Raw genomic sequence first — 24,845 nt, 5'->3', positions numbered from 1 at the left:
ACTCCGGACATACCTACCCGTGTGGGGACTTGAACCCCAGACTTTTCACTTGTATGACGAACGCTCTAACCACTGAGCTACACATACTGTCCCTGAAAAACAGGGTTCAAGTCTTATGGATAATGAGCAGTCAGAGTAAATAGTACAAAAATAGAAACATTCAAACATTACAAGTTAGCACACGAGATCAAATTAATGATACTTAAATCGTAATTCTTAATATATTAATAAAAAGAAGAACCGTGCATCGCACACTAGTACAATTTAACATGAAATGACAATGGAAACATGTGATGCATACGATGCATGTCATAGTTATGATGGTTTGGACTTAAGATGGGTTATCAAGATTTACAATGCGCCGCGTCGTAAATATTAGTGTAGTCCATCACATATAGTACACATTGCATTACCTTTATTTTCTACAACTTGTTTTGACTCTTGAATGTCTTATAATATTTTAGAATAAAATAAAGCAATCGTCGTTGTGAATTTAGTAGAGTGCCGAATAAGCCAATTCAGCTGATGATCTTGTAATGGGGTGGTCCTGCTCAGTGTTTTTACTTTTAAATTGCACATAATGTTAAGATCATAGTGACTCCTTTTGGACTTTTGAAAAATAGCAAGTCACATTTTCCCGCCTGAAAGTGAGCGGAAGCATATCAAGAGTAGACAGTCTCTCCTATAGTCATAATCAGCGTAGTACATAATGAGCTCCTGGCCTTTAGGCACCTTCTAGATACTGGATATTGTGTTTTGATGTACCAATCCAAAGGCAGCTGCCATATTCAAGCATTATCAGGGGAATGTGAAGGGTTTCAGGGACATTGAATCCCCGTGCACACACAATTATGTCCACAAGGCACCATTTTACTGTTACTTAACCGCTCTTTTTATATGGAAGTTCCAGTCAAGCTTTGTAGCTTTGTAAAAATCAATGTGAAATTATACTTGGCTTTTCATTAAAGATTCAGATATTGTTAACTTAATCAAACAGTGTATTTTGTTGTGCATTATGAAGTGATGTTTGGTAAAAGATGTTTGTTTTTGGCCTTGAGTCATTAACGACACGTAACATTATCCATTGTATTACTTTTGTTCAAGGTTCGTATCCAGAGACAGCTATCAACACAATAGAGAGATTGCGAAATTTACGTGAAACGTGACACGGGAACGCGAACGGCAAGCTACATTAGTCGAAAATCGGTTATTATGCCCTCTAGAGGGTGAAATCTATTGTGAATTGGTCAATCGTGGAATTACCGTAAGGCGATTACGTTGCGGTTGGTAGCAAAAAATGACGTTCCAAAATTACAAAAAAACGCATTATAAAATGCAGAAAACTGTTATGTTTATCATGTTATGAAACGAATCAAAGTATCCTAATAGAACAAGTAGAGTCCGACATGTATAAAATCCATTTTGGGGGTTAAAATTTGATCTCGTATAGACAAGAAGAAGTGAACAAATTTCGATGCCTATTCATTTGTGTGTGGAAAATGCCGTCCAAAAATCAGCTTGCGAAGAGGCGTTTTAGGCAAGAATGTGTCGTGTTACGGCATAAATGCGGTATAATTGTCTGTTTGGGACGGGGAACAGAAGTTCGTGCAACGCTATTTTTCGCCTTGCTTTTCCGTTGTGCATTAAACAGCTGTCAAAGTGTTTTGCTTATGGATACTATTCAGCAAGCTCCAAAATGTTTTTAAAACATGATAATGCATGTGTTTTTGGTTTTAGTTAAAACGTTTTGATAACATATCGATGTATATAATGAGTGTACTAAAATTGAGTAGCGTAGAAGTCTAAAATTGCTTCCTATATCGATGTATGTTTATATAAAAATCATGAAAACTCGTGTTATACTGAAAAAATAATACAACAACATTTCAAGCCAAAATTCGAAATGCTATAGTAAAATATCATTTGGCAAACATATTTAAGTGTCTATTGTGTTAGAACGTTTATCAGCAAGTTTAGAACAGAGGGTTTTTTAATGTTATTAAAACTTTTAATGCCCTTGACCCTCACATAACCTTTAACCCGACATTTAACGTTTTCTGTAATATATTTGTGTTTGCTGGGTAGTAACTAGGCACATTAGATTATCTATTTTCATTTTGCTTTAGAAAGTAAACAGTGTATTATTTATATGATAATGGAGTTTGTTTCTTGTTATTCGAATAATATACACCAAGACTTCCTAGGCATCCAACACCAAACTCTGTTTAGATTATTCAGACAAATAGCATACACGTGTGAACATAGGCCTATACTCATTTTCCAATAGCCCGCAAAACTCAAATATCGCTAATCTGGACTGAATGCTTAGAGCATTATAGATACAGCCAGTCGTATTTGCATATCAATACCGAGGAAAGTAGTTCGATGAAAGAAGATAATCTTCTCTGGTTCGATGCACCCAAGGTGAATCAATGGGTGCTTCCTATTACCTTTAGATTATTTGTCTCAGCATAGCGCCATCATGATTGCAATTGCGTTTACACGTAGTCTTGGGTCAGACTCTATGCGGCTATCACGAACATACTAGGAACGACGAGCGTTAGGACCGACACAAACTGGCTGTGTAGGAGGCTAGTTTGAATGTGAACGGGACTATGACGTTCTACCGCAAAATGCAGAAATCCGTAACCCGTATGGCGTTTGCAGTGAACGCCTCTCCGCAATCTCTCTACTGGCTCAAGATAACGGCCATTAGGCAGCAAGCTAAACAAAAGGAATACCATGGGTATTTTAGAAACACTACGGAAATGATAACAACATTCATTTAGAATCTGAGATACCAATTAATTGGTTTACTAGTCTTAGTAGAATTACGAAACATATGCATTTACAATTCATTATTATGTGCAAACGGCTAGGGAAAACTATACAGGGCTACTGCAGTCCATATAACAGTAATATCTTATAACACCACGAGTGCACAATTAATAAACATATTTAAATTTATGCAAATTAAAATAACATTAGCATAACTAAGTAATACTCATAAATTAAAAGTAACTGTTTCGTGAAATGCATACTCAGTACATGTGTATAAACTTGCCATTAGTTTCAGAAGGGCATCTGTCTTTATCCTTACCCATCCATGTGGTACTCCCCTTTATGGGTAGGTCAAAGAAATGCACCACAGCCTCTTGACTTGTAATGAGTACCACAGGTTAGCCGGGGGTTCTTGGCTAGTAGCTCATTTGCATGAACCGTTGAGCGTTTTGAGGTCACTCCAATACCAAGAATGAAGTAGAAGAGGCCTTAAGACAAATGAAGGACAACAAGGCACCAGGCATTGATGAAGTTACAAGTAATATAAGCAAAGTCGGAGGAGAAGAGTATACAAATACAACACATTTTGAGGGGACATACTCAAATTAGCCAACACCGAGGGACCAGTAGTTTTGAATACTTCCCCGAAATGGAACATGTTGTATTTTATTTTAATATCCCTCATGATAAATATTTTCACTATCACAGGTAAACAAGGTCAAAAGACATCGGTACCGGTTAGCTTGCCGACCGGCATTGTAACTAAGTTAAATAATAGGTTTTATTGGAGGATTTCTGTTCAATCAATTTAGATTTAGATTATTCTAATTGCTTTTTAACACTCCATTTTTGTTTAATAAAACGTCAAATTCGTGTGTTATTATCCATCGGTAATCTCGTGATTGCTGCAAACGCCATTTTTACGATGAACGCATCTGCAGAATCGCCGTTGTGTAGAACAATGCTATGTTTGAAGGAACGGTGACGTGTGGGTCGTAGGGGTGCGTAAGTTTTTACTACTTCCCCGCGTGCGCGTAATTGCACAGACGCGGGGAAGTAGTCAAAATACCGTACTCTGACACTGGTGTTATTAACCAATGAGATATCTGGATTACCTAATAAATATTTATGAGGCATAGTATTCAATACTACAGTTCACAAAACTTTACAATAAAATACTGGAAACAACCTGAAAGAAGATACCAAAGAAATGGAAAGAAACTAAAATTATTTTACTTCACAAAAAGGAGGACAAGTCAGACATCAAAAACTATCGCCCAATCAGCCTTCTTTTACATGTGTATAAAAAGTTCACAAAAATCATCCAAAGTAGATTGAAAGCTACGTTAGACCAAAATCAGCATAGAGAGCAAGCAGATTACGGGAAGATTCTCATCCACAGATCACCTATAAGCAATAAATCAACTGATTGAAAAATCAAACGAATACCAGCTTGATTTATGTCTTGGATTCATAGACTACCAAAAGGCATTAGACTCAATAGAGCATACAAATATATCTGATGCACTGAAGAACATCGGAATAAATGAAAGCTACATCTGCATGCTAGAAGATATACACAGATGCCACCGCCAAATACACATAGATAATGATGTTTCCAAGGAGGTGAGAATAGATAGAGGAGTGAGACATTGTCAACAAAGAGTTTCACAGCAGCACTGGAAGCAATTTTCAAAAAGTCCAAATTCACAGTTGATTGATAGCATGTAAAACTACGTCACGTTTAAGAAAAGGGGCACGTTGATGGCGCTATTTATCTTAAAACGTGTTTTCATCTTTACAATGGGTAGACACTGATATAATGCCATTAAAACATCAGAAAAAGAACTAACAAATAGCAACGAAATGTTCAAACAATTTTGAAATGTTAGGAATAACTTATATTATTTAATTTAAAATATATGAAATATAAACAGCACGTACCTCAATTTACACACAACTACTAGTATACAGTTTATAGAATAAAAAGATGCATACAAAGATGAATAAGTTGTTAAAAAGAGCTGGAAATATGTACATATTAGTGTGATAGTTGTTGGTATTGCCCAGGTCTAGATTTGAACATTTTATAATGTTTTGTTGGAAAATTTAATAAATGATCACATCAAACAACAGTGACCTACAGGGGAAAGGAAACAACATCGACGGGGAGATGTTAACGGATCTTAGATTTGCAGATGATGTTGCCCTAACATCGGTGAAAGATATGGAAGATCAAATGAACAACTTGTGCAAAGAAAGTATACATATGGGACTGCAAATGCACAAAGGAAAAACACAGTTTTTGACAAACTTTGAGGCAAAAGAAACAATTGCAATAGCAAATTACCAGATCAAGAAAGTTGACAACTATTGTACCTAAGACGGACCTTGAGAATGGACACCAACACAGCTGAAGAGATCCTAATTCGTTTAAAGGTGGGATGGAGATGTTTGGTAGGCATAAAGGACTATTGACAGATAAAAAAAAATATACCACTGTCACTGATGCGAAGAGTTTATGACCAGTGTGTGCTAACAATTATAGCCTATGGTGCAGAGATTTGGTCAACAGTAAAAGAAATGGAACAGAAATTGGTAACAGTACAGAGAGCTATGTTCACCTCTCATTGCATGATAGAGTCGGACATACAGAAATCAGAAAATTTTCCCAAGTCAAAGATATCTTGTAAAGAAACAAATGGAGATGGACAGGTCAATTATTAAAAACTGAAGATAACAGGTGGACGAATAGAATGGCAGCCAAGGACTGGAAAAAGGAGAATAGTCAGACAACCATCGGGGTCTCAACCTCTAACCAACTAATATCTCACCAGTCATGAACAATACGCACATACTCTCTGGTAATGGTTTGTTTCAAACCCTTTATCTAATACTTAACGTCCGGCATCACGATTTTTATCGTTTTCCCCGTCTCTCCTGATTCATATTTTATCTTTTTAACTTGTCTGTTGTTAGTAGTTTTGCTATATTAGATATTATAAGACACATTATTCCAATAATAATATTGTGCGACATAATAATGACCTCGCAGATATTTCTTTCTTATTTCACCTATTTCAAATGCTCCTACTTTCCCTGTGTAAATGGTTGATCTTGCAGGTGAATGTATGAAACTGTACAGACCAGCACTGTCATTTATGACAGCCGTCGGACAGATACAAGAATAATATCTCGCACGCCCTCCATTTCAGATTAATAACAGGCGATAGAAGAACAAAAGTATCTCAATTATTGAATGTCGGCCTCTATATTACACATGCTAAACAAGCAAAGTTAATAACGTGTTTTAAATCATTTTGTGATTCATCAGAATCATGTTTATTTTATAAACTCCAAAACGAATGTGAAAGCAATTGTGACCCATCACATCAAAACCTACCACTTCGCGGCTGGCTTCATTGGCAGATAACAATGACAGAAGATGAGAAAATATATAGAAAATAAAAAGAATTCTGGGCTTGTTTTGCCTCATAAAACATTATTACTGTAACTGATTTCAACAAGTAAGGTGTCATTTTCAAGCTGAAAAGCAGCAGTTTATCCTAGTGTTTAAATCTCCATTTTCATTTCTGCCCCGAGGTGGTCTGTTTCGATGTGATGGGTCACAGTTTATTCAACGATCCTGATTGTTGATTCCAGCACTCTGACTCTGCCTTTTGCTCTTTCAAAAACAATTATTTTATAATTAGGTAAATTCAGCATCCGAATGTAAGAATATGAGAGTATCTCCTATATCCTACGAAATAAACAATGTTAAAATATCACGCTGTACTCCAGCGTACAGAATAAACAATACACATGTTTAATTACGTGATACTCCCTAAGTTGGGAGAATAAACAGAATAAACAATACACATGTTTAATTACGTGATACTCCCTAAGTTGCGTAGCTATGGTAATGTCACTCTTTGGGCCCATAGTTCTGTAATCTGTTCAACTAGCCATAACTTCAGCTTAATACCAATGAAGAGACTTAAAGATATAAATATAATCCATTCGACTGTTCCAATTTTTGATTCACGTTTACTAAGCAGATATAAGTCCAAGTAACTTGTGATGGCTTCACTTCATCACTTTTATTTTTGATGTCGTAGATAACGCTGACGAAATTTCAAACTGGCCACGTGACCAGAATAATGCGGTAGCTGTATTAGCGGGTTGGGGCATTTTTACAGAACAGGCAAGTGTAGCCGGTAATCGGGCGTTACCTTGACCCAAACTGACTGTAAGGGAGCAGCGTGGCACACTGGTTAAGGTCTTTGCCTTTGGTGCAAGAGGTCCCCGCAGGACCAACAAAATTAATTCCGCTCTCCCCGTGGCTCATCTGGTAATGGAGGGGCAGATGACCCACGACAAAAGATCAGGGTAACAAGCCCGATTGTTGGCTACACTTGACTGTCCTGCAATCTAACCAGCTGTCTACGGCGACCCTCTTCGTTCACCAGGTCACTTGTGCCTGGCCGAAGTTTCGTCAGCGTTATCTCCTAGATTTCAGCTGTTAATGCCTAGATATGCTCGACATAAAAAAAGTTCTTTATCGTGGGTCATCTAGCACCAGCATCCAGATGAGCCACAGGAAAGGATTTGATTTGATTTTCTTGTTCTGGTGAGATTATGACCCGGGGAATTTGAACCCGTGATCTCTCGCACCAAAGGTAAAGATCTTGACCAAATGCCAAACTGTTCACGCTTAAACTACCCCATTTGCTCTATCGGTCATAATTCTAATTAAAACCTAAATACTCGAAACCTATTGATGTGATTCTGCATTGCTTTTCGTGTTATTTTCGAATATGAAAAAGGGTGATGTAACAATGCGAGTGCGACAAAATTGGCAGAACCCTAGGCGTGCAGGACGTACAATAAACTTACCATATATCTACATGATGTTATAAGCAGAAACTTGTGTAGTGTCCGAGTTAAAACTGTATTGATATGAAATTTGATGGTATAAAGAAAATGTTACATATGAACTCCGTCTCGTGAAAAATAAATTTACCACTCCTATTACCTTCTTGAGATTTGATAGTTAGCTGTTACCCCAAGTAAGGTGGCATCATGACTGCTTTTGTTTTCGCCAAAAGATCGGTATCACAATTTCCCCAAGCCATTTGGTGGTTTACCCAGCAAACACAAAAACGTTTTAAAAACGTTTTAAATAAGTTATATTTTGGTTTTTGCTTTAGGTAAAAACGTTTTAATGACATTAAAATGTCGGGTTATATAAAGGTCATGATAACGTTTTAAAACGTTATTGTAAACTATTTTTACAAACATTTTTGCCAAATATTGTGTCAATACTTAAATAACATTATGTTAAAATGTTTGAACCCAGCAAACACAGAAATGTTCTTAAAATGTTTTTTTTTCAACACCATTTAATAACATTTAAATGTCGGGTTATACAAAGGTCATGAAAACGCTTTTAAAACGTTATTGACAATATTTTGGGCAAACATTTTTCGCAAAATATTTTTTCAACCCCAAAATAACATTCTGTTTAGAATGTTTTGTATCAAGTTTTCAAGAATGTTGTTGGAAAGTTATTAAAATGTTTTTATATAACCCGACATTTAAAGGTTAATTGCTGAGCAGTAGATTATCAAAAATGTTTTTAAGGTTATGAAAACGTTTTATACTCTTAATATACCCTTTATATAACCCGACATTTAAACGTTTTCTGATAACCTTTTATAACCTTTTGCGAATGATGTCGAAAACGTTTTGTGTTTGCTGGGTTATGTGAGCATTTTATAATGTCTGATGGTAAACCAATGGGGTTACAACCACCCATGATGGTCTGTTTTGAACCGTTTATCTTACATATACGGCGAGCCAAAATAAACGAATTTGTTGTAAAGGTTTATTCATTTTCCAAAAGACAAACTGGAAAAGCCGCGTGTCCTGCGTTCGAGTCTATGAGTCTTATCTAGTGTCAATTGCAAGTGATTTAATCAAATCAATACAGCATTGATTTTAACGCGAGATTCTATTCAATTCACTTGTGGTCCTGTCCCACTCGATAGCCTTATTAATTCTTTATACATATTCGTAATATTAATAATGAACATGTAAATAGTTCAAAGGTCAAATTACCAAAGTGGGTGTGTTTTACCTAGACATGATGGTAACACATTTAACACCATAGAATTTATATTTATCTTTAATATACTTATAGAACAAATGTCCTGAACCAAATCAAGCGCAAATAGCCATAGTAGCTGAAGGCGCCATTAAACCCAAAAGAAAGATGAACCAAATCAACGCATATTCCTGGGTACCCTCCTCGACCTATTTTGGTTGGGGTTAGGCCGCAGATTGTTGTAGTTTTTCTACATCTAGTCTTGTGGCCTGTAATGTACTGCATTTTAGGTGCAAAATATCCTTGGTTGAACTTAATTTGTAAGACTCTTGTTTTGTTACCTACTTTGTCGGAATCTGCGTTAGTTGGGAGAGGGGGGACAAAGGTAGATTGACATCCTCGTCCTAATTATACAGGCTTTAAGAGACATAATACAAACTAATTAGCATTATTCAATAAAGGTGTTGTCATTCAATACACACAAGTATTGTTTACCATCTTCATTTAAATCTAATATGCATAAACGTGCATAATAATTTATGCTGATCGTGTAAAATATGTTAAACTTTAATGCATTTTAGGTTTGTTGAAATGTCCAAAAAGTCAAATAATGTGGCCAGTGTTTCTAAATATGAACATGTATTTCTCTTGTTCAAAATTTATTGAGCTGACCAAGATTATCTTGAGCTGACCAGATTATCTTGACCTGTCCAGATTATCTTGACCTGTCCAGATTATCTTGACCTGTCCACATTACTTGATATAATCGACAGTTGACCAGACTTTGAACAAAAGAAATACAATAGATAATGGAACAAAAGAAGAGGGCTAGACGTATATCTTTAGTTAAATTAAGGTTAGACTTTATCGCATTGTTTTTACCTGATGTTTACCAATAAATCACACTAAGAGCAACTTGAAACTGTTTGAAATATGCATCATTAGCCTGACCTCATCAATTATCACATGCTATAATTAGTATATTATTAATTCAATCTCTAGGATATTTTAATACAAAATGAAATATATTGTGCTGTACAACGTGGTTATTTTAATTTTCAAAACTCCACTAATCATTCTATCATTTTTTTATCACATCAAGTTCTTTAATAATAAGTATCTCAGTTAAAACGTTCTAGAAACACCTATACCTAGCTTTAGGAGTATAGCTCAGGAGACGTAAGGGAGTGAATACGTTAATGTGAGGCGCGGGCTCGGATACCGTTACCAAGTGAATTTTCATATTCTACAACCTAGCCGTACAGTACCATACTACACAGCACACTAGAGGCTAGCCAATTTTATCTTGCCTGGAATATGACTTGGCATATAATTATCGAAACAACGATGAGGAATTTTCTAATATTATAAAGATGCCTGATAATCAATAGCCTTATTCAGGTAGGTTTGTCACTATACATAATTGTTGTTATAATGCATTTAAACCATCTGATTCTCGATATAGATATTGTATGTTCAGTGTATATGAATGAACATGTAATGTGTTAGGTGGTTGGTGTAAACATAAATCATCATTGACCTTACAAAATGTATTCGTATAAACTATGGAAGCTGAGAAAAGGTGGTGGCTGAATAAAATATTTAGAAATTGATTCAATCTCTATGCAAATGTTAATTAATGCAGTTAAGCTTACTTATTGGGTCTCCGTAATACGCGCAAATTTATTTTTATCATGTTCTGAAACTAACCATTTTCATTCAACAAATTTCCATGTATTTTATTGTGGTAATATGTGGTGTACACATTTTTTAGCATAATGCTTGATAAAATCAATATAATTTAATTTGAGACTAGTTAATAGTCCATTTTTACAGGAACGAGGTCATCCGCTGCAGACTATTAATATTACATGATGCTAAATGTCGCGGACTCAACTGAAATAAACAGTGCTAAATGTGAATTTAATTTACATGATTATTTTAAGAAAAACAGCATTTTCGTCAACACTTAGACACGTAGCTTTTTTAATTTTGAGATTTTACACAAAAACAAGCGAATGGAAGGATATTTTAAACCATAGATAATGCCCTTAAAATCATGATAGAGACTAATGACACATCTAAATGTGTATGCAGGAACTGGCAAAACCACTTTATAATATTATGGAGATGAAGTAACCAATGTTTCACGGTTTATTATAATAACAAAAGCAATACAAATTATTATTCAAAGTAAAATATGTTTTTAAATGGTAGGAGTCTCGACTTGGCTTTTAAGAGTGCAAATAAATGTCAATCCTTGTATATTGAAAAAAAACTGCGTTAGTCAGCAGTAAGCGACTTGGTGTAATAGAATTAACATAAATCGGTTTAGTGCGAACAGTTGCTTTTAGCAATAACACTTCCTTGCATAAAAAAATGCACGTGAGGCTTTTAAAGGAACTATTGTTACACCGATAATATGTAAAGGAACATTTTGGGAGCATCTTCAGAATGCAAATGAAAAATAATTTAATAATGGATCTGAAAGAGAAAACAAAATCTTTAGCAGGTCAACAAGCGTTATCGTATTACTAGCCGTGGTTATGGCTAGCAGTATCTATTGCGATCTACTATATCTAGTGGTCACCCAATATATTACCATGTTGTCTATAGTTTCACAAGCTCAAAATTAGAAGTCTCACCACTCTTTGGCTTTATGCAATAAGCGTTCCCGCTAATGCTGTTGATACGCATCAGTGTTTTTTATGGTAATGCATCACGAATAGCTGATTGAAGCTTCCCTACACAGGTTTTTACTCGACATGGTGTGTTTTTAATGTCATAATAATAAGAATTATTATTATTATTATTATTATTATTATTACTATTATTATTATTATTATTATTATTATTATTATTATTATTATTATTATTATTATTATTATTACTATTATTATTATTATTATTATTATTATTATTATTATTACTATTATTATTATTATTATTATTACTATTATTATTACTATTATTATTATTATTATTATTATTATTATTATTATTATTATTATTATTATTATTATTAGTGTTATTATTATTGTTATTATTATTTACATTATGGTGTTAAGAAGACTGAATTTCAGTTGTTGTTTTTTTTGGGGGGGGGGGGTGGTTTCTGAATTTTATTCTGAATTATTCATTATTCTGATATTATCTCATTTATTGAAGTTTGAGGTGAATCTAAATACCAATAAGTGTTAGTCAGAACTGAAATGCATTTGAACTTGTAATCTACCAGTTTTGAACGTGGGGGAAAGCTTTTGAAATAAAATGGCGCTTAAAAGTGACATATACAACAAATTGAATAACCCCTGTACCCAAACTTACTGTACACATAGAAACCAGAATGAGTTCATTGGACAACTAGGAATCGGCGCAGTTGTTTCCTGAGGGCCTTTCAAATTTCTGGGTACGTACCACTTTTAAGCTCCTCGCATTTTCAAAAATTGGTACATTTATTTATTTATTTATTTATTTATTTATTTATTTATTTATTTATTTATTTATTTATTTATTTATTTATTTATTTATTTATTTATTTATTTATTTATTTATTTATTATTTAACCTGGGGTGACCAATCAATGCACTGGCACTGTTCTCCCTTGGTTCCCAGGTATTGCAAGTGCATTTCAGCTCGGACGAATGCCAATTGCTAACGAAGTGTAGGAAATATCACCTTAAATCCCAATGAATAATAACAGAACAATGTTGCATAAAGTCCGACATTGTGTCCCCAACAAAGCCTAGATTCAGCCTCCTTAAATCTGCCATTTTTGGCAAATGCACTACATTATGAGCACCATAATGTAAACTCATGGAAAGCACATTTTCTATCAAACAATTATTTTACACTATCACCCGACACAATTCAATTAATATTTAGCCCATGCGGTTTATGCAGACCCCTTCCAGACAAGTCTTGGCACTTCGTGAAGATATATTTCATACTTAATGTCAAGTATGTGCTTACAATTTGATACCAGGGTAGCTTCTTCATGTTTTAATATGTTTGTAATTCAATGCATTTGAGTGTTACCAGACAGGCGTAAATGGAGATTATTCGAGATTTTATTTTCAAACTTAATTAATTTAAAAAAGATATGTTTTGCTAACTCTTATTTCTTGTAATGATACAAATAAGTGGAGTAAGTAAACAAAATAGTATAAAAACACGTATTATAACAGAGTAAAATAAACAGCAATCTTTTAGAAAAATCGTGAATATGGTATTAAAATGTGATAAATTGCTTATAGGTAAAAGAAAGTGGAGCAAAAGACACAAAAGACACAAAAAAGTGATTGGAGCCTTTTATTCTACACCCACTTTCCATAGCTTCGATCTGATTACATTTCAGAACATTTGAGAACATCTGAGAGTTGAGATCAAAATGATTTTATTGTTTGATGTGATCCACTGGTAATGGTAAGATCATAATTAATTTTTAACAAATTTCACCCAATTTCGTTCATCTTTATTTCGATCAATTTAAATACAACAAACAGGTTAAAGCTGGGTGGTCATATTTTATGAGAAACAAACACGAGGATGATTATGATAGTATCAATAGTGTACTTCGGTTATATATATAAATGCGCTTTTATAAATGCGCACGTGACCACCTCCGCGCTGCCATAACAGCTTACAGACCCCGGTTACAGACAGTAGAGAGCTTGCGATTTTCCAAACGTAGACGTAGGACGTACGTTAACACGTACGTTAACACGTACGTTTTTACGTAGCTATGTATTGCAGTGAGGCCACATACTTTACCAACGCTCGTGTTGTGGCGCTATGTCCTATAGTCAGTCATCTGGTGATTTGTTTTGCATGAAATCAGCCCGGAGTAGTCGGTGGGGTCAGGGATCAATAAAGGGATCTTAATCCTCTCTACGTCATACATAAACTCGCCCAGTCTCATTTCCCTAATATTAAATTAAAAAAAAATGGAATTTCAGTTCGGCACAAGTGGGCCTCGAACCCACGCCGCTGCTACATACAGAATACAGAAGGCCAGCGCACTAATCCACTGGACCACAGGACAGTTCGGTAACCATATTGAATTTTAAACATATAGGCTATAGGCAACTCCAACATTGATCGGGTATAGACCACTTGACATGTGACGTCATTGCCCGGCAGTATGCGTGCGAATTATGACAATTTCCATTGTTTTTTACCCTGCAGTGTGCGTACGCATCGTAGTTTGCTCAGGGCACGTGCATTTCAAATCGTCCACCATATATCATATAGTACAAGCATGGAGGTATATAAATAAATGGAGAATGATCGCCAGAATTCTAATCTTCTAAGTGGAGATTATCCCGTTACCTCTATTCAATGAGTCCCCAAACTTGAATTGACCAGCCACTTCAGCCAAGCTATTGTTCTCCACGATGGTTATGAGCCTCTACCATGGTTCCTTGATTGTCACTCCCAAAATTTCCTCATAGGAATTGACCCTACATTGACCCGTACCGGAAGCCTTGTAAAAGAGACTGTATAATGACGTCAGCTAATTAATCAGCTGTTCAAAGTCACCAGTTTTGATAGCTTATAGTTTCAATGTATGATCGTGCGAAAACCCGAAGAAATTCGGATGTTCTGTTCTCAAGTTATGAAACTGTTTTCTACACTAGTTGTGCCGTAACTTGACAAATATACTTAGTTTTCATGTTCATATATTAAGCTTTTAAGGGGGTCTGAGGGAGTTCAAATATAGTGCAAATGAAAGCAAAACGCTTTTACCTTCCGATTGTGAAAAAATTATGTTGGGCCAATTTGGGCCATTTGAGTTAAGAGCGAGCAAAATTTACCGGAAGTACTTCGGAATTCAAGCAAAAGTGATGATCAGACAATCTTTTCTAGAGAGAAATTGATATACGGAATGTATAGGCCCTACATACTTTGTTTAAACAGTTTCTCATAGTTTAGTGTATGATAACCGTGATTTTGGTTGAAGCTTCAAGTCAAATTGATTGAGTGCCATGACGGATAGGGCCTATGTCATGTTATTGTTTTAAACTTTTAATTCTGTATTGTCATGAAATCGTATAGGCCGCCTAAATCATCATCATTAAACTTCTCATTTTATAATAAATAATTATCAGTATTTAGGCCTAAATGATTAGTAATATTATTAGGGGGCTATCATTTTCTTTGGAGGAGGGGTTTCAAATATACGTGGGGGGTCATAACTGTTTGGTAAAAAAAAGTCATGATTCAATTTTTCATGACCGAAATGTAGGGAGTCACAATATTAGTAATATTATTAGGGGCTATCATTTTCTTTGGAGGAGGGGTTCCAAATATACGGGGGGTCATAACTTTCTGGGAAAAAAAAGTCATAATTCAATTTTTCATGACCAAAATGTAGGGAGTCACAAGATGACAACAGATAAGGTGTTTCTTTTTTGGCGAAAATGAGATTTTGATATCAAAATTTTATGAAACATGAGCACTTTCCAACAATAAGTATAAACTTCATTTTACCCCATTGAAATCAATGGCCAGTGAAACAGACTTCACAGTGTAATCAGCTTAGCATAATCAATATAAACCTGAAATTGCCTATTCAACAATAATTGGTCATAACCAACGTAGTACAAAAGAGGCTTGGCTGGATCATTCTCCATTTATTTATATACCTCCATGGTACAAGGAAGCCATTGAACAGTGTAGCGGTTTGTTTGAGCATATCGACAGACGAGTCCCTCGCCTTTGTTGATAAACAATGATTTCATATTAGCATAATGACAGTGCTCATCAGTTAGTAGCCACTTGGTGAATAGATGGGTATTATCAGCTATCAAAGAGATGTCTTATGCAGCTGCCAATCACGATAGAGGCTTGAAAACATTTTGTTATAAACCCAAAAGTGATATAAGGACAAAACTGTGCATGTTGGTACTTGATTGTTTGGATTCTTATATGTTGAAAATCCCTTGTAGTATTTTTTATGTGTAGTATATATTGTTTATAAATTATACAGCTTTTCAATTTTGGGCATTAATGCTCTGTTGCACTGTTTTCATCAACCTATTTTATCGTAGTGCATTTCTTATGTGTGTGAGCCCAAATGTCGTGGTAGATTGCAATCATGCTTTTGTTGAACTGCACTCCGCCATAACTACGGTGAAGGACACCGGTTCAAATCCTTTGTTTGGAGCCAATCGATAAAAGAATGTAGGGCCTCTATAAGTTAAGAAGTGACGTAATAATCCCAATAGATGAATACAATGTTTGAATAGATCGCCCAACCATGCCAACACAAGCAGATTGCACTAATCACCTGTGTATGTCTGCAAACATAGATTGAATACAATACAGCTCTTTTCAAAAATACTAATCTTATAGGTGCAGTGAACATCCTTTCTTTGACATCTATGGTTCAATGCATAGGTACCGCGTGAACGTTGTAGTGCAGGGCGATATAATAAAATTGTATTCATCTATTGCTATGGTAGTTAATCCGATTAATTATGTCACTTCTGCGGTGAATAAACTTAGCTTTAATTCACAATGACTCATTTACATAGGCTTTGGCAAAAGGTCGTGTTCATTAGCTCGAGATACTCTAGCTAAAATACAGGTTTACATTTACTATCTTACATCATCTTGCTGTAGGCCTATTTCAGCTAGAGCGCCAGACAAATAAATAAATAAATAAATAAATAATCGATCAGGAATTGTGCATATTTGAACGTGTTCCTAATGTTCCTAGAATATCTGAGCCAAAATTTCCTTGCCCTCCCCACCCAACTTTCGACCTGCAAAAAAATACTTGCCCCCCTTTTGACCTGCCAACCAATCTTTGCCCCCCTATAATACTTCACCACCTCGGGGATACACAAAGTTATTGCACTACCCCTCAGTTGTACAAAAAACACATGATATTTTGGCTATAACATTCGTAGAGAAACACTCGTTCTCTACGTTTCATTTACCTAGACTCGAGGTAAAATCAGCCTATTTCCACGTGGAACCATGGTGGAACGTACGTTTTAATGCTACGTTGAGTCCAAAATGTCAAATCGCAAGGTAATTTTTTATACCCAAAGTATCACACACATTTCAATGGACAATCTCTGCGTATGAATATTGCGTTTAAATTTAGTCCATTTTTAACACATCGCTGTACCTTTATTATAATGATTTGTTACAAACAAAAAGGATCATAATAATAATTAGACTTTCCTTCGTATGTTCATTATCTTTGACTGTCTGTAACATATTGTGAAATGGACAAATTTTGTGCATTTTCAACGATGTATCTACGTCGATTTCGCACGTGGAATATCTTCAAAAATAGCTAAATACGTGACCTCGCTTCGATACAGGAGAGTGGTTTTGAATAGATCAACGTACGTCCGATGTCTACGTTTGGAAATCGCATTCTCTCTAGTAAGTCTCGAAGTGACCTTCTATATGTACATAGCGAGTGGTCTTTGTATACATTTGAATGCAAAGGCGGAACAACATGAGACTGTGTGCAGCAAAATTGTCTATTTTGTTCAACTTTGTGATTATATTGTTAACGTGATTATATTGTAAACGTGTTTTTTTTCGTCGTCAAATACTTTCAAAATTTTGTTTTTGATTACAAATTCGGAATTGCAAAATGGGTAATAATTTTGCAATTCAATTAATACTTAAATTTGATGATATTTATCTACAGAGTTCCTATCCCTTTCTGTATAGTGGTCAATGCATGAGGACTTGGTCACGCTTGCTGGTCTTGGTATGTCGTACCCATGGGTCACGTGCGCATTTATAAAAGCGCATTTCTAGATATAACCGACGTACACTGATCAATCGAGTCACCTAACTTCCATAGTCAATGTTATAGTGTAAAAATACAAACGACTTACTTTGTAGGCTATCCTCTCGGAAATCACACGATTTTATGATGACACTTCGCGGGCAATTGCACATCATAGTTTACCATCTCGTTTTTTTTAATACTTTATATACTGCAATTAATTTAATCTCCGGCTCCGCGGCGTGTATGGACGTATACCAATATTGTGTACCACGAACTTCTCCCAGTAATGTCGATTATCATTTGAGAACGTGACCTGAATTTGATTGAAAGCATCTTAAATTTGCTGCAAGCTTTTTGAAGGGTCAAGATTGTTTTCTTCGTTTAAAGACACATTATGCCAGATTTAGATCACCAGAAATTCGTTTCTATTTTTTTACCAATTCAGTTATATTTCGCATAACTATTTTTAATTCTTTTAAAGTAAGCACTATTATGCGGTATTGAAAAACATAGTTATTTCTGTTTAGCCATATTTTATTATCAAAGCGATGTTGTTGAAAGCGTTTCTAAAGACAATATTTTATAAATCATCTTGGGAATTATTTCAGGTTAAATCCTCCTACATATTATGATGACATCATTGAACATCATCAGCCATTGCCCCATTCAATGGCTCAGATTTACGGCACATGTCTATTAATATTTCACACTGTTTAACATTTAACATTTATCACTAATTGAATACTAATTGACTTCTAATTTTGAGCTTGTGAAACTATAGACAACATGGTAATATATTGGGTGACCACTAGATATAGTAGATCGCAATAGATACTGCTAGCCATAGCCACCGCTAGAGTAATACGATTAACGCCATTTCTATAGACCATCAATATTGAAGCCCATTATATTTTGCTATATGTATATATTGTTTATAATATTCACATATTTTATTTTTGTATTACGTCTGATCAACTCGTTTCAACAGGAGTCATGTAATCAATATCAGACGCTTAGTGTTTCAAATGAGAGGCTAATGTATACAAATATTCATAATGATGACTTTACCAGATGTATAGTTCATATCATGACAAATATGTGTACCTAACTTTTATGGCTTACATGTCTTTAGCTACAATTTGCCACAAAACATTGCAATCGTGAAACAGCTTTCTTACTTTCAGATGCATACTTCCTTTATTATTTCACCCAGAAGTATGATAAATAAACAGTAATATTACATACTTTGTTCATACTTTTGTTCAATATGTTCAGAAATATATTACATTTGGAGTGTTCATACTATAGCAGTCACATCACATTATGATTTCTACTATATCTATAGGGCACGAAGAATATTAATATTTTGGATCCTGAATAGGATTATCATTTTTTTTGTGTCACTTTCAATGCCACACATAATGTTAATAACTTCTTGTACCAAATCACACGGTTTGCTTATTTGCAACAGCAACAGTAGTTTATCACACACCCACCAAATCGCACAATCAGCTTTGGAGATTTTTTGACTAAAGTAATATAATCCAATATAGCTGCATATCGAACATCTAAGATATAATTTATATTTCGTCCAAAAACGTAAAACATAACATATAATTACTAAAGGTGGTGGATCAAAAAGAAGCCTGAGTAAAAATGCCTCCTTTCTGCAAAGCATTATACATCACATTACGGAAAACAAATACAATAATGGATGACATTAGGAAGTTCCGTCAATATAAATGATTATATTAATTAACTTTGTTATCATATCATTAGTAAATAAATGCTGCATAATTATTTTAAACCACATGGCAATAATCAAAGAAATAAAGATATCAAATTTGTTACCATCGTGATCATGATCACACAAATGGTTAGTCTGCGCTGCAAAGCTTAAAATCTCATGTTCCACAACCCGCTCCATCGCCGTTTTCGGGTCGTCTCGCTTAAAAACATCCACACTGCTTATAGCCAGGGCTTAGAGGCATTAAACTTTAAAAGCTGGTAATGTTTGTACCAATTTGGATATGTATTTGTAGCTTAAAGGAAAAGAATATGGAGTTATGAAATTATGATGAGATATTAAATCTGACATCTCCCTTCGGCATCCTCGTTGAAAGAGTTACGAAGGGTAAACAGTATCCCTTTCGGACGTTGTGAATATACTCGCCTAAGAAATTTATTTCACTTCAATTCATGTCGTGCGGTTTTGTTAAAAGGCATTTTGGGGAACTCTTTATTAATGTCAAACCGGCGGGGATTTCTAAACATAGCTTGGTTATGTTAGCTAGACGTATGTCTACGGTGCAATAGCTTGTAGCGCTACTGCAGTTTCATTCAGCTGTTATTCAGCAGTCGCAGCAGAGATCGTGCATAAATTACCGATATGTATGAAACATATTCAATATTAATTGACGATATTATGAATACTCTAAAGCTTTCAAAATGAGTATTGCAAATAGAGCAGCAGAATGGTCTCTTGGGACGTTTAAACAATATTTGACATGATTATTTTCTAAACCACACCTTAAAAAGCATAGCAAGTAGACACTAATTACTTTCCATTTGAACAGATGAAAATTAATATCAAAATAGATATATTTTTGCGAAGTACTATTGTAATATCCGTATCAGAGAGTGGGAGATATATCAATCTCTTATAAGAAATAATAGTCTGATTAAATATTCGGTAAACATCTGACATTTTATGGCTCGGTAAAGCAGGGATAATATAAATGTCAGTGAACGTATTCATGGGAGCAAACGCCTGCTGATGGTGCTTTTGTTACTGTAGCTGTAGCAAACTACAGGTTGTCTCAAAATGATTAGCACCCATGCACGACACAACCTTTGAAAAGACACACAAATGTCAATATAAATTATAATACCAATGTGTAAGTTTGCAGAATAACAGATGTATCTGGTGCAATGCACGCTCAACAAGTGTTGTTATCTTAATGACGACAATCTACATATACAGGGTGTTAACTGTATCGTCAGAAACTTAATTGTTTGGGTATTTTAATGCCACAACTAAACATAACTAAATAACTGGTGTGATTGAGGAATAAATCAGCTATCACATACTTTTTGAATTTTTACAATTGACCATACTGTTCTTGAAATATTAGAATTATACGAATTTTCAAACCTTTCCAGAGATTCAAATATCAATCGATGATCTGTATTCGGAGTGCTAATCACGGCGCATCATTAGCGCATGAGGCGTCTATTGTCATTGATAGATATTTGACTCCGCGGAACGGGTTGAAAATGAGGTTGTTTCGTAAAATTAATTTATTTCAAAAACGGAGGAGTCAATTTTCAAAATTCAAAAAATATATGATAGCTGATATATTCCTCAACCACATCGCTTATTATGTAATGTTTGGTTTATGCGTTAAAATACCCAAAAAATCAGTTCCCAACGACACAGTTCTTTCAGGGACACCCTGTACCAGAGGTACCATAGCATTGTTCACATGGATAGCTGCTATCTATCCATTTTGGCAAACAGTATTGTTGCTGTCCCGGAACAAGAACTATTATAGTTTAAAATTAATAGAAAAGGCGGAGGTATTTGGTTAGTTCGTAGGTACGCGGTAGGCAGGCTACCACATTGTACAAGTTGCAACGTGCACTATGTGCTTTCCATGAGGCACCAGAACCAAATTTGCTCGATATTTTTATTGACCGCTGATGCTGCTTCGATGATTGTTATTAAGTAACTAACAGCTAATTATCAGAATTAATGCTAAATTTATATTAGTCAATATCAATACAGGCAAAGATTCATACGTTATCACAATAGTCAATTATTTGATTTCATAAATAATAAGGATATTCGATGGTCGATCGCAAGATCGAACTAATTTGTTTAATTGAAGATAGGATTAGAGTTAAGAGTTAGTTTTTGGGATAGGGTTGGTGATATGGCTATGTTTAGGGTTAGGATTAGTTATTGGGTATCCGGACTAATGGCCCTTCAGACTATTGACCTGTAACCACATTTGGGAGTCCATTAATGTTTCTACCCGTCGATAACAACAGCAAAATAAAATGAAAATTCGTCTGCATAATCCAATAAGTCTTACATAGAATTATAGAGACAAGCAGCTTCAAACCTTTTAGATGCTGCCACAAGTTTAATCTCTATCACATCTTCAAAAACCTCCAGAGCAGCAGAGACTACGTAATAGGAGCCTTTGTGCGGTAAGGTATCCAGACTTAGCCCCAGGTAGTGCTTGCTGTTGCATAATGTAGGAGGGGTCATACTGTCATGTCATATACAGCAAGCAATTGCATATTTTCTTATCTTTAAGGAGTCTGGATAGTGGATATGCAGCTCACGCACGCGTACATGAAATCTTGTGTGCATCCGGTATGTAGCGCTGAAAACCAAAGGAGTGCCATAAGATATATTCGTTATTTTTTTCCACAATGCAATCTCGACTTTTCTTGTTAAAAGCAATTGGAAAGAAATTTATTGTAGAATTTTCAAACGTATTGTCAAAATATAAGTCTTTTTATATGCCTATGCTTTCATGAATATTACACTTTCCATGTAGCAGAAAACAATAACAAGTAATAAAAGAAAGTCAAACACACTTTTGAATTAATATTAAAAATATTATGTAAGCTTTATTGATTGGTTGAGTTCAGAAACATGACATGTAATTGAGACTTCTTAGTAAATGAAAAGACAAGGCTTCGCTTTTGTTAGCAATATTGATGCATGTAGACTCTACCTAATAAGATATTGACGTCATCATAGGCTACGTTTACATGAAGTAAACGGAATGATACTTATGCAGCATATAGCTAAGACAGTTATTTAAGCTCAGTTATTTAAGTTTTGGACATTGTTCAAGAAATTTAACATGTTGCGAGATCGTGCAAAATTACCCGAATATCGCTCACATAAAATTTGACATGGGTTAATGAAAATATCAAACTTATCGTGTACATATTCAGGTCAACCAAAAAATGTTTTTCTTAGGTAATATTTACTTCAAACTTCAACTCTTACATGGTTAAATTAGTACTAATAAAATAAAAAGCTGCGAATATTATTGATTCTCTATGGAATACCTTACTACTTGTATAATGGAAACATCAACAACACAAACAAAACACTGAATTGGTTAAAAAGTGTAATAATTTAACAAATAAAAATGATTTAAATATTAATTGTAACTCCCAGTGTTATCATATTTAGAGTCCAGACTTGCTATTTTGGCGTACTTAGATGCTGAAACTAAAATTTGAAATTCTGAATGTAATTGACATTGTGGACATATGCTTAATTTCCCCTTTTATGGTTAGGAAACGGAATAACCAAGTCTTTGTTGTTACCTAACATTTGAACCGATAACTATCGCATTGCACCTTCCTATACTCGTATACCTCTTTGCTTAAAGTCCTATTGTCTTTCAGTAAAGAAACTTTCTCTTTTGTTGTAAGATAAAAAAAAAACTTATGTCACTGAATGGTTGAATAGAATTAAATAAGTAGAAGAAAAAGCAGAAATATATTATGTCTTCCGGAATTATTTTTCTTTCATCCATTCATGCTTATATTCTTCAACCTCATGTTGAATGTGAGTTTGGTATAGATGGTGCATCTACTGAGAATACCAATTACACAGCACCTATCAAAATAAATCGGAGAACTCAATTTCATCTGATAAGCAGTATGATGAAACCCATCTGACCTACATTAAACATGGATTTGGTGGAATTACACAAATTTAATCACAGTCAGCCATCTTCTGCGTACCTCGAAGTTTTTATACATGTAAGATTGCTTTGCGTCATGGGTATTCTAGCTGATCTGTTTGGTATAATGTAAAACGAATCGTTTCAGTAGTAATATTTATCTTGAAAATTTGTTGCTGCTGCATGGAATATTAATTGATAAAAACAAGCGAATTAAATGTAAATGTGAGCTTATAGTCAGTTAAGGTTTAAAGATAAAACAATCTAAATTAAACAACAGGACTATAAACAACAACAACAACAACAACAACAACAGGAGCAACAATGAACAGCAATAGCAACGACGACAATAATAACTCATTATCGATATCGACAACAGATAATGCGACAGCAATGTGGGACATGGCCCTAGTGGAACATGACCCAAATGGGTATGACATAAGTAGTACATGGCCAAGTAGGATATGGATTAATTGGAACATGGCCTAAGTGGAACATGAACTGAGTGAGATTAGACTAACTGGGTCTTGACCAAGTGGGAATTATATAAACGGGACTTGGACCAAGTGAGATTGGACCAAATGGGACTGGACTAAGTGGGATTGGAAAAAGTATAATTGGCCCAAGTGTGAATGCTATCTTTAATTGACAACATACAATGGGATCTTTGCACCAAAACTCCATTCATGTTCACAAGAAGACGGTTTCAATGGCTACCGTTAGGTATAATGCATCTTCATCATAATTAGTTCAATGTTTAGCTAGAATGGTTCATTAGCAATACAATGATCCACCAACATTCAGATTAAACCGCTTTGTATCTTTAAAATCTCACAAGTGATTTCATTTTTACTTTGCAGTGGAATTGGTATCTTATGTATGTTTTATGAGAGAATAATATTCGTATAAATTATGCTAATATCACAGATAGGAATACTAGGGAAATATGACACAGTATCCAGTAAGGGATATATACAATAACATGCACACGATGATGAATTACAAACTCTTATTTAGTCTCATTATTTACCCCCCCCATTTATATGCTGCGATGACACTCATTTTTGTGGCAATACGACTTATTTCTTAAGGGAATCGCATATGTTTTAAATAATTATATGTTCTATGCTGTATGACAATAAAGGTACGGGTTCCGACCATTTTTGGTATTCTCCATTTCTTGGTATCGAAATAAATAGTGCCCATGTCACGGTTTAATACAGCATATGCCTAGATTGACATAGAATTGGGTGTTAAGGACTGTCATACGATTGGGTGATATTTTTTTATTTGGTGAATTGTGAAGCGTTTTTAACATGATACCAAGCAAATTGTTATACTTATATGACCGAAACTAACGATCTTACAATAGACAGGGAGGGTTGTGCTATTTGGTGGATTATTACGCGATTTCAGCATTACAACAGAAGTGATGGTGCAACCGCTTCCTAATAATAAGACAATGTCACATTGT

General features: G+C 34.8%; 1 protein-coding gene across 3 annotated transcripts in view; it reads left to right on the top strand.

Annotated features, from left to right (window-relative positions):
• Positions 1-10,037: 10,037 nt before the first annotated feature.
• The window catches only part of LOC140158590 (uncharacterized), a 58,066-nt gene continuing 43,258 nt past the window's right edge, over positions 10,038-24,845 (top strand). For all 3 annotated transcript variants that reach the window (XM_072181740.1, XM_072181737.1, XM_072181738.1), the window contains exon 1: positions 10,038-10,288. The gene's annotated coding sequence lies outside the window, so the exon portion shown is untranslated. The remainder of the gene's footprint in view (positions 10,289-24,845) is intronic.

Source organism: Amphiura filiformis, chromosome 8, assembly GCF_039555335.1.
Source record: "Amphiura filiformis chromosome 8, Afil_fr2py, whole genome shotgun sequence".
NCBI classification, from domain to species: domain Eukaryota; kingdom Metazoa; phylum Echinodermata; class Ophiuroidea; order Amphilepidida; family Amphiuridae; genus Amphiura; species Amphiura filiformis.
This window is presented reverse-complemented; position numbering and strand designations above follow the sequence as displayed.